Raw genomic sequence first — 12,410 nt, forward strand, 5'->3', positions numbered from 1 at the left:
TAGGGCCACGTTGTGCTTTATGGCCATCATTAATTATTAAAATAGTTTCCTGCACTAGCGTGCATCCATACATAGCACCTACTATCAGTCTTCTCAAGTCAGAGTCTTTCCCACTGACTTGTGTCTGTCTCATGGCTATCTATCTATCTAGGACCTCCAGCATTTCCCTGGGATTGCAGTCAAATGCTGTGCAATGTTTCCCTGGCTCACTGTTCAATCTGTCTCCAAAGTCCTGGAGTCTTTTGCAATCAAATCCAACCCTTCTACACCTTATTATAAAGAAATAACAGAGCGTTTCAGCCATGTTTATGAATAAGTATGCTTTTGCCTTCTTCCAGTTTTACAAGGATAGCTGCTGGCACAGAAGTTTCAATACAACAAAACGATAAGACGCACATAACTTACCACCAGTGGGACCCCACTCAAACCAGTCTGCAGCAGTGGGTGCTCCACAAACAGGAATTTGTAAGCATGTTTTAGCTGGTTACCAGGAATATTGTTGAGTGGCCTGAGGCCTCTAGTTTCTTGAGTTCTTTACATCCAGGACATAGCAAAATCAAAGTGGAAAACCTTCCCAAGATGAGCAGTCCTTCCTTTTCAGCACTTATGAAATATGAATTCACTTTCGAAGTGATAGTAGAAGTTTTTGGCATGTAGTTTTGCTTATTTCTTTTAATATAATCTCATATGTTTTGTTCTCATTTCTTGTAACTGTTATATAAACTATATTTCTTTTTGATTGTCTCTTTTTGAGTGCTTTCTCTTTTCAGCTGCAGCCTGGCCTCCTCTTATCTACAGTGAGAGGAACAGCCAGCATTTTGAACATCTATTTTTTTAAAATATCTAGCTGCTGCTTCTAATTCATATTAATTTGATCATGATTCTTCATAACGGTAAATGCAAGACGCAATCCGCAGCATTTTTGGTATGGTTAATAAGCAGCATCTAGATACTGACTTGTATAGAGAAGTGGTAGACACACATTTGAAGCATGTCAATTTGTAATTATGCTTTTCTCAGTGCTTAATGTTACCTATCTTTAAGTGTCAAACTCGTGAGAGATTTCTGAAGATTTTGCAATATTTTTTTAAAAATTACACTTTTAGCAGGTATTATTTTCTTTATTTCATATTATTATTGTCAGGTGCATCTGTCCATATTAGATCCTAACTCTCCTCATCTGTAGCTATGCACCTTATTCCAGCTAAAGAAAAAAGACAAGCAGGTTATCCTGGTAAGCCATGAACTAGGAAGGGAATGACTTCTTTGGTAGGTGATATCCCTTGAACATACTCATTTAGTATTTAAACATGCATCACTTGTCCCTATCCCTTTCTGACTCAACATTTTTTTATCCCAAAGGAAGAATTTCTAAAAAAGTAATAAGCTAGCGAAAGCAGAGCTTGTTTTAGAATTGCAGTTTTATTAGCCACCACCGCTGTTCTGCCATTACCGCTTCCACAATTCCCCACTGGGGTGAAACATAACAAGCACTTCAGAGTACCTAGCAACAGTACACAACAGGTTAGGACAGAGAGTGAAGAACAACAACTGCAAGAGGAATTGAAGTCAGTGGTAAATAATTATCTCATTGATATTTGATCATGATACAGGGTTTAGCACTTCCACTCCTATGCAAAGCTCCACAAAGTCTTTCAGCACCCTAATAAGCCTGTCACTAGGTTTTACACCCTCTCAACTCTGACTGCCACATTGCTCAGGAGAAACCCATTAATCTGCTCACAGTTGCGAGGTTTACTTGAGGTCTCTCATCATAAAACAGTTAAGTGTGATTCTTCTTCACAAAGTCCTGGTTAGATCTCACTGGGAAGAACACGAAGGAGACTGATAACTTTCCAATGTAATACTGTTGAAAAAATTGCCTTAATTCCTGCACTAGGCCCGTCCAAAAAGAAAAATCAAAGCTCCTCTTTTCAGCCTAAAGCCCACATGGGTTTAAAGTTCAGTTGCACTGTGACATTGCAGGACACAGCCTGATTCTTCACTGCATCACCCCTCGTGTGCCGTGGTTAACAGCTGTGCAAAAGTGAGTGCAGAACATCTGTGCATGTTGCTCAGTGTGCTTTGGGCACATTTTGTACTCCATAAAGGACATTCTGAACTTCGTGAGAGCTGAAACCAATGCAAATGAGGAGCAAGATGACATAACAACATATTCCCTCTCTCTCTCTTCTTTTTTTAGTGTTAGTTTTAATTTAATCAGACTTCGTGATTGCTAGGCTTCCACTTAAGTTACAACAGCTTCAGCAATTCTAAACTCCCCAAAGCCCCAGTAAGCGGGCTGGCTGCCTGAAATAGTAACGGGAAAGACCTTCCTAAATATTACCCCTTTCCTCTGGGTATGCTAAAGGCTTGGAGATATCTGCATAGAGGAAATTCCTATATATAGCCAGGTAAATTAAAGAGACAATATTGAAAAAGATGAACCATGTGTGAACAATATAAATAAGAATGTAGTATGAACAACAACCTGCAGTCAAACACAGTGTACCAACTGCTTTCACATGCTGTTTCATACGACAACTTACCTTGACCTTCTTATTGCCTAATGGGCACTAAGAAAAAAAAAAAATCTACTTTATCATAAGCATCAGAGATTTTTTTTAAGCTACTTATTATTCTAATTATCCTGTTGATACTAATCATTTTAGGCTTTCCAACAATATTATCAAGCTTCTAATAAAATTACATAAAGATACATAAAAAAACTCTGTGGAATATATTTTTTAAATAACTCCTAATCCCTGTTCAGGAAAAGTCATCACCTGAAAATTCAGTCTAGGTCTGAGATTTTCAGTGCTCAGGAGCGTGCATATTTCAAAAACTCAGCATGTGCATATTTCAAAAGCTCAGAATAGTCAGAGTCTATGAAATTAAGGGGTGTAATGTAAAACTGATCAGTTAAAATCCCATGACACTGCAGTCAAAGACAGGAGGTATTCGTAGGGTCAAATCCTCATAAAAGCTGTAAAACAGCCTTCAGGTACCCATCCCTAAATTACAGTGACAAAACTCCTCAAGTAGATGAGTTTAGGATATGGCAAAGATACTGTATGCTTGCATTATCTTATCTCAGTTGTCATTAATTTGCTTTGAATAATGAACTCAACACATCAGTTTACAGCTACAGGAAGTACTATTTTACACAGCAATTCGTAGCGGAAAAATTTCTTCCATTCTATAATACGCTACAGTTTGTAAAATACTCCCCATACCGAAAAGAGGGAATATAAACTTCTCGAGCACAGTCACTTATTTTTGTAGATGAGCATATTGTGACACTAGTTTCTGTTTCCAGCCAGCAGCTGCTACTGCCTCAGCATATGAAAGGCTAAGAAAATAGCTGGCTTTTTCATCCGCACACTTGCTGGTTATACTATCAGAAAGCAATGCAACTGTTTCTTTGGGTCTCAGGTTCTGCTTCCTTGCTGGGTGCCACAGTCCCTCTGTGCAGAGCAATACAACAGCGTGTGCGAAACCAGAGGACACCAGAGTTAAATTATTCAGACTGAAACACTGTCCACAATTCAGAATGGAAAATGGGATTCCAGGAAACACTCCAGCATTACTGAGTGGGACAGTGATGGCAAAAAGAGCTTTTGACTTCTCTGTCTACAGAAACTCTGCAGTACTCAAGGTGCCCAAAGATGATTTATGCATAGACTGTGTAATTTGACTAATACTGTGCATTATTATTATTATCATTATTATTATTTCTTCTTCTGCAAAAGGAAGGTTTCTGACAACACCTGCAAACTTCTTCCAATCATGACCAGGGAATTAGAGGGTATGACACCAGTGCAGAGTGATCACAAAGCTCAAAACGTTAACTCCAGGTGTACTAATCCTACATAACAGGCCACATTTGCATTGTATCCCTGGGTCTCTTACAGTCTTCAGCATACTGATCATGACAGTGTCTCTGGGAAAAAGGGAAAAATGAGTAACCCTTGTGTACACACATGGGCAACTTCAAACCAACAAGGCAAGGTCACACTTTTCTTAAACTGATTATCAGTTTTCAATTCCTTGAGTTTTTTGTTTACACACTTGAGAGATCAAAAAATATTCCAGTATTGAAAGGGTAGTAAGCACCATCCCTTCGAAGGCTGGTACAGCCCAAATCAGCTCATGGCTTCAGAAAAAATCTGGCATAAGTGAAATTGTTCAAAACAACATAAGTCTGTGGGAAAGTAAGTCTCCTATAGTTCAGGCGAGACATCTACCTACTAGATTCTCAGTGCCTTCCACCTTGCTCTATGATTTCCTTGGAGTGGCGACATTGCCTGGAACTGAGAATACACTTCAATTTATAGGTAAGTGAAAGCATGGGTTCTGGAGATGTTTACAGTGTATGTAGCAGTAAATCATATCTGAAGATAGCTTCCATAGTCCTCCTTCTCTCTCTTCCTTTCAATCATTTTTACTACGATTTCACTAGCATGAGTCCAGTTAAGGTCACACTGAAATCACAGCTGGTTGCCTAACATTTTCTCTAGGTATAATCATTATAAATTCCAAATATGTCAACACACAATAGCGTGACAGCAATGTATTAATAAACAAAATTAGTCAGAGAAAGGACATGACCCGTTTTCTTAATTATAAAATACCATCAGCTGTATGTGCCAAGTGCCCTGTATAAGAGAATTTCTTCAGACATTTAAAGGCCATGTATTACTTAATTTACATAGTTACTATGCTGCCCTCGCATATTTGGATTTTTTAGTAAGAGGTTAAGGAAACAAACAATCTTTCTTCAGTCACCATCATTTTTTTTTTTAAGATGCTGAAGTTAGCTATGTTTTTTCTGCTTTTCTTATGAAATGAATAGTTATGAGCTACACAGGAGGTGACAAAAGCCAGCTGGCTTATCTAAAGTGCAGCTCTCTGGTGGCAAACTATCACCTAGACTGTGGCTCAAGGAACTTGAAACTTCTAGAAGGTGATATTTAGAAGAAGTTCAGTATTCCCTCCTCATCACTGTGTCATCCGTGAAATCGCTTGAATGTAATCTCCAGAGACTGCAATGTTAAACATCATTCTCACCTAAAAGCAGTACCACATAACTACAAGGAAATGCATATTTGTCATAATTCGACTTAAAGTGGAAAAAAATGACAAATATAATTTTCCTGACTTCTCATGCCACTGATGAATGCTGATGCTTTGAATGAAGTCAATTTTCTTTATGTTTTTCAGAGTCTTCTTTTGGGTGAAAAATCACAATGACAGTACTTTTTGAAGCTCTAATCATTGTAATCTAAACTTTGCTTGCATGGTTAAAAGTGTGTTTTCAAAGAGTTTTGCTAAAAACTACAGTTATTTTATACATAAAAATATTTTGCTTTGGCTTAGCTAAGAACACCTCCACTATATATTTCCTTCTATGGTGTTACCAGGGCAGCAACACAGCAATCTGAGCAAACAATCTCCACTCTCTGAAATCGACTTCAAAAGATTTCTCAAAGGTCACAGATTACTAGTGTGAAATTCTTATCTCCCTTCTAGCTGGCTGCCACAAACAGCTGTGCCTTATAATCTCAGTTGTAAATTAATCAAGTTCCATCTTAAGACAGGGCAAGTCACTGCTACCCTTAGCATCAGTGGCACCTGTTCCTCTGCTGTTTAAAAAAAACGTTTCAAAGCACAGAAGGATTCATAAGTGTACAGCTGTATAGTCCAGTACACTGGACTAAGATACCTGTTGCACTAGTTGGGGAGATGGTATCTGTATTGTGAAGGAAACAGATGAAAAGGTGTAGGGCTAGTTTGCAAGAAAATGTTCACAAAAGTCTGGTTTCCTGTAGAGGTTTTTCTCTTTTTTTTTCAGTGCTGTAGTAGAAGGAATCTACTTCATTCTCTTTGTTCTGCATCACCTTGGACATTAGGTCCTATCCAAATTTTGCTTCAAAGCAAGGGACTATTTGCACCAAACCTGCTTCTCAATGAAGGCATCTTGGAAGGAAGATGCCATTTGAAGCATCAGCTCTCAGAGGTAGGGACTTAAACCTGGAGAGAAAGTACAACAGTATTCCTTCTTCCCCTGCAATTTTCCCCATCTCCAGCTAGACAACCACACTCCCATTAACAATTTAATTGAATGAATGTAGTTCAGTGTCTGTGAGTAGCTTTCCCAGGAGATCAATCTGTTGATGGAAAAAAAAAAAAAAAAGGCATTTGAAGAGATGTTGTGCTTTTAGAGAAGAATGGGATAGCTTTCTAAGACATAGTAGGAAGTTTCTGGAAAAAAAAAAAAACACAACAGCTTATAAGATAAATTCTTGTGGTTGTCTATACAAGGTATATTTGCAACTCATAGACAAGGCCAGCTATTTTGCAAGTGGGTTGTGGTGTCTGATGTCCATTAGGAAAAATATTTCTTTTTTAACACAAATGCCCTCATCACAGATAAAATAAATATTTAAAAATAGGATAAAGCATGTTGTTTTTAACAATGTCAAAGAGTGGAGCACATAGCACCCATGATCTCCTTCTTCAAAATTCGGGACTATGCAAGGTTTATTCAGGTCTTCTGAAGAAAGGCTGTGACATGACTAAATAAAAAGTCTTCTTCATAAAACTGTGAGATATTTGAAAGACAGTTCTCTCATTTTTGCAACACAAATAACCTCACTCACTTCCCTATCCAGTATTGTTAAAAGAAATATGCACTTGACTAAATCACTTAAGATGTCCTAAGAAGGTGATACTATGTCAAAGGGCTTCTATAAAAGTCAGACTATTTTTATTTAAATATATCTCCCTTTATATTAAAAATAAAAGTGTGTTTCTCTAAATCATGACATTTAAACTCTGACACCGAAAACTAATTGGAGAAAGCATTTGCTTTTCAAAGATGGATTTTGCAGCTGAAATATTCTTTGAAATTCATCAAATGTAAATGTAAAACAATGGTAAAAATTACTTATCATAGATTCCTAACATTTTAATCTGAAAATACACAGAGTTACATCACTTACATAAGTTTTTTTGACAAGTGTAAATCTAAAAGTTAATACTGGAATTGAATGAAATACAATTACATTTGAAAAGGAACATCAAATTAATAAACTTGATCATAGTTTCAGTTTAAAACATGGAGAAGACAACACTAATCCAGCACTAATAAATGCAAAGCTGGAACTCTATTAACTCTTGCCATTAAACTTCACCACTTCACCTATCCCACTGGAAGTCCACTGTCATCATTCCGTCTAGCACAATATCTCCTGGGTTTCTGACTTCAGAAAAGTACTTTTTTACATTCCCCAACCTAAATATCAAGTCAGATCTATCAAAAATCGGAGCAACTACTTAGCTAATGCTTAAAAAAATATTCTAGTAGAACAAGAGAATATAAATATGTTCCAGGGCTTGCGTTAGATGAGAGACTGATGAAAGCAAGCGTCACCATTAAGCGAGACCACCAGTGACCTACATTGCTACTGAGTACCACTGTCAGTTCAGCAATACAAAAACCACTGAGTGTCACTAATGGAAGAATACAAGACAGTCCAGGTGGACATTTGAGTATGGGATTCTTTATATTTTAAAAATTAATAACATGGAGCAAATCAGTCCTAAGATCATGCCACCTTACAGCCTCTGTATCATGAGAAAAACGTTGTACACCTGGTTTGCAAAGAATGTAAAAAGCATGACATAGCAGTTCTCACAGATCCTAAGTCTACAACTCTTCCTTTCCCCTTAACTGCTACATAGTGTGGAAGGACATCTGTAAGACCCTTTCTGATGCAAACAGGCTGTGGCTACATGAGCATTTTAATTCAGAGAAGTGCTGAGCTGTTAAAGCAAAAGCCATCATCCACATCTTTCCCTGCACTGATGCAAATTTCAAAGTGGTCCACGTCATCCTTGTACAGAGGTCTTGAAGAGGTATCTGTCCATGACTGCTTGAAAGTCCAGATGCTACACTGAGAGTCTTGCAGAAGGCATTGTATTTGAGGAACTGGTAATCTTGAATACGCCATGCCTGCTCTGTTGAGCTTTGTTCTCACAGCTTGAGAAGCCCTTATGTTAGTAATGCACTCTGTAGCTTACAATATCTTTGGGAAAGGTAAACTACATGTGGGTCAGGGGGTGGAATGTAGTGATCCTGACTGGGAGACCACTGTACACCAAGGAGCCATACAACAGCCTACCTGAGCAGGCACAAGCCTGTGCTGTGCTCAGCTATGCTGCACATCCAGCCTGGCCTTCAGGCTGTGCTGTTGTGACCCGTACCCCTCTAGATTGGACCATTCTTCAAACAGAACAGGCAGAGCACAGCCTGGAGCAGACTCACCACAAATACCTTTAGCCTTTAAATGGAGGCGAGGCACGGAGAAAGCTTGACTGCTGAAAACTTTGAGAGCAGGAAAGGGAAGGCAATCTCTGGGACTCAATTCAGAGCAGGGGGCATGGGCCATGAGGCTGAAAAGGCATGGTCACGCCGAGCAGTGGTAAGACTTTTGGCTGAAACACAAGATGGGTGTATTACTTCTCCTGTGTTGGAGTAGGAGATAAGGTAGGAAGCTTTTGACTCTAAGAGGAAAGTGGAAGGACAAGTTAAGAGGCTATCTTTCTTTCCTGTAAAGCTTCATCAGCCAGTTCCTAAAAAGATATCACTATCTATCACTAAAAAGATATGGTCAATCACTACTCAACTTTTACTAGCTGTCTGCTGAAACCATCCTGAAGGACTGAATCTATAAACACTAATTCTGAAGACAGCATAACACACCAGATCAGCAGAAAGTATGTGGGATGGTTGCTTTTCCTGTAAAGACTGAATTTTTGGCAATGTAAGAGCAGTGTGAAAAACAAACAGCAAATACAATTGTAATAAAACAGAGTGAACTTTCTACCCACATATCAGATTTAGGAGGACCTAAAACAATGCTTCCTGCAGGTTCTGTCCTTCTGGAGCAATCCACTTACTTTTCCACTGCTTTGGAGCAAGTCAAACACATAAATACTATGAAGATTACAACGGCTTTGGCTCCCCTTGTTCTGTTCTCTTCTCCAACATGAACCCCCAAGTTGTAGCTCTGAGTTGTACTCAAAACTTATCTGCTGTTCCTCTTCTGCTTTTTAGGTCTGAGGAGTTTTGCTCCCATTCTCTGCCTCAAATTCCCCTGACAAGCCTGGCAGTCTGACAGTCACGCGATGTATTTTTTAAATTATCATGTGGGGATTGCCATGTTTCACTTCTGAACTTTTAGGATTCAGCCTAGGTCAGGTGTACAGTCTTTCTACAGTATCTCTAAAAACTTACTCACACACTTTCAAAAATATTAAATTTGAGATTCTCATCTAATCATACGAATCTAGGAGTGAGGAGCCCTAGAAAATATACCAAGGTATTCACAGCAAGAGCTGATAACACCAGACAGGTCCTATTGTAAAAGGCAACACAGGTCCAGGATATGTCATGTGGATAAGTCTGACTTGAAAAGCATTTCTTCTCCTGGTAGGAAACTCCTCATGCAGTGAACTTTTCTAGGGAAACTCTATCTGCATATACAAAGTGAACAGATGAAATCATGAAGTTTAGTGTCCCAAGCCTTTAAACCTGCACAATGGTTTTGGAGGTACCGTGTACAATCCACGCAACAGAGGTTGCTACTGTTAACTTCAGATAAGTCATTAAGTGGCATCAGGTGATAGACAACCTACACCTTCTGAAGAGCCTGAGAGAACTAGAGACTTCACTCCCCTCAAGTTTTAGTAGGATCAGTGCACATTCCAACAGTGCACACAATCTTTTTGTAGAACCCCACTGCAGAAATCGTGCCTTTAATACAGATGCAAAATAGTTTGAGTCTGTTTCTGAAAATCTGAGATGCTGAGAAAGGTCTTTAAACAGAAGTAAATGTATCCAAATTCACAGACATCTGTTTGCAAGTAGAATTTAGTCTTCTGCATATTCACCAAAGAGGTGGTATTATTCCTTCTCCAGCCTGACACCTAGAAAATTCCATGTTGCACATAACACAGTTGTTAAGCCTAAATTTGAACTGGTCACTTGAAAATGAGACCCTTTCTAGGCAACTTCGATATACTTGCCGGAGTCTATTATATACATAAATGAAATAAAACTGATACAACCATCAGCATATCAGTGAATCCAAACCACCAGGAGACTTGAGCAACTTTGGAAAGCAACTGAATTGGCTGCAGATAATACAGAATAAGGTAAAGAACGAACTTATCAAGACTGAGGTTTCTGAGTCAGGAGCCAAGGAACTTTCTCCTCCATCTTGCCATTTTAACAATAACCATAAAACATCATTTTAAATTGGGATTTCAGCACTCCAGAGTTCAGTTGTAAATTATTTTTAATTATTTTGTTTCCAAGCTTTAAAGCTTTTCCTTCCATAAGCTGTTAGTGTCTTGTGCTAAATAAATAAAACCTACTCCAAATGTCTTAAGAAATTGTTGATTCATTGCAATAAAAAAAACCCCTACTCCTCTTCAAGATACAACTTCCAATAAATTAAGACTTCTATAAATTCTGTGCAACTGATTTTCAAAGACAGGGTGAAAGCTGATTACCTATACTAGTTTAAAGGACCATATCAAATGTTTCCTTATTAATATGAAGAGATTTGATCAGGCTTATAAATATACTCCAATCTGTAGCAATGCTTACTGTAAGATGAGTAGATCACAGCTATGCCTAAAGAAATATCCAGAAGTTGGCACACTGTATTAGCTGTAGTCTATAATTTATTATTATGCCCTTTACAATTACTTCCTTACCAGGTATGAACTGTTTTCCATATCATTTGATAATCTGGATGGGAAATAATATGCCTGACTAGTCTTGCTTTATATTTATCACAGAAAAATCTAGTATCTAGAAAATTCTCAGCTTGAGGAGCTACTGTAGTTTTTAAACCTTTACAAGCATTTAGTCATGTTTAAATATGGATCATCCAGAACTCTAATTAAAAATGCACCTGAAGTAAGGTGTATGGATTTACTTAGGTGCAGGCTGTACCTTGTTAAGGAACAAGCAAGATGATGAAATGGCACAATAGATTCCCAGCCACTTCTGTTTTCCCACAGAAAGCAAAAAAAATGTTTCCATTCCTTTTCTGCTGACTTCTTCAGTTCACTATTTAGACAGGATTAACTAACGCGGAAGTTTTTGTTCTAGATATGGCACACAGAAGAAGTCTGATTTTATGTAAAATGAGCTTTCTTAGAACAGAAAATTCAAGCTAAAAGCAGACTATGTGTGAAGAATTAGCGACAGTCACTATGCAGCCAGCAGCTACTACTTTAAAGTTCTCTGGTGGGAATTCCTTATAAATAAGCCAGACTTTAAACAATTCCTTACCCATTCAAAGTCTCGTTTTAAGTTTCATGCCTTATTAAAAGCCAGATGGTGCACAATCTTAATGCAGATATACAAACAGGAGCAAAAAGCTTGGTGCAAATCTGAGAAAAGGACCTGATACGTGACACATGAAGCAGTGGGAGAACTCAGCACTGATTTGAATCGCTCTGATAAACCTCAAAGCTTTCTGTAAATGCAACACCAAAACAAATACTTCAGCTCATACCTCTCCCACTCTCCGTAACCTCATTTTCCTCCACCAACATCATTCTCAGGTGGTATTAGTATCAAGAAAGATATGAAAAATTGCCAGTCTACCATTTGATGCTCCACAGCGTCTCTTGCATCTTTGCCTCCTTTGAGGAATATAAAATAAGACAAAAGCGAGTCCTGAAAATGGGCCATGGCTTTGCTTGCCTATCCCTGTAGACAAAATAGAGTCTGTATGCCCCCAGGGTCAAGGGGAAAATGACTCCCCGAGTTACCTGTTGATCTCTTCCATGCAAAGCAACTCCTCACCTTTTTTTTCACTCATCACAATATAGCTCTAATAATCCATAGAAAATTACCTCTTTGACACCCATCTTCCAGATACTTTGACTTATTAGGCCATTGGTTACTCCATCTTAACAGCATCTTTTCCCAATATAGAAAATTGTCTTTTGATCATCACCAAGGATGATTGGCTATGAAGGTACTGTCAAGGAATGCTTACTGAGCAGTAACACTTATCATTTATTACCAAAACTGATGTGGAGTCTACAGCAGGAATTGACCTCAGCAGTCAGTTTGTATTCATCTCTGATTCCTGGAAATGCCAAAGAAAATTAATTTTGCTCTTCCTCTTATCTCTTGTTTTTTCGCAAAAGTGAAATCTTTGTGTTCAGCTCTACCTGCAGCAGTTCAAGAAAATTTCAACCAGCTGACAAAAAAAATAATGAAATGCAGGACGCAGCTTTTCTTTTTCCAAAAACAAATATATTGGGCATGAAACCTCCAATAATCTCCCACTTCCATTCATATGCACTCCAGATTCAGA

This window comes from Tauraco erythrolophus, chromosome 1 (assembly GCF_009769465.1).
Source record: "Tauraco erythrolophus isolate bTauEry1 chromosome 1, bTauEry1.pri, whole genome shotgun sequence".
NCBI classification, from domain to species: Eukaryota; Metazoa; Chordata; class Aves; order Musophagiformes; family Musophagidae; genus Tauraco; species Tauraco erythrolophus.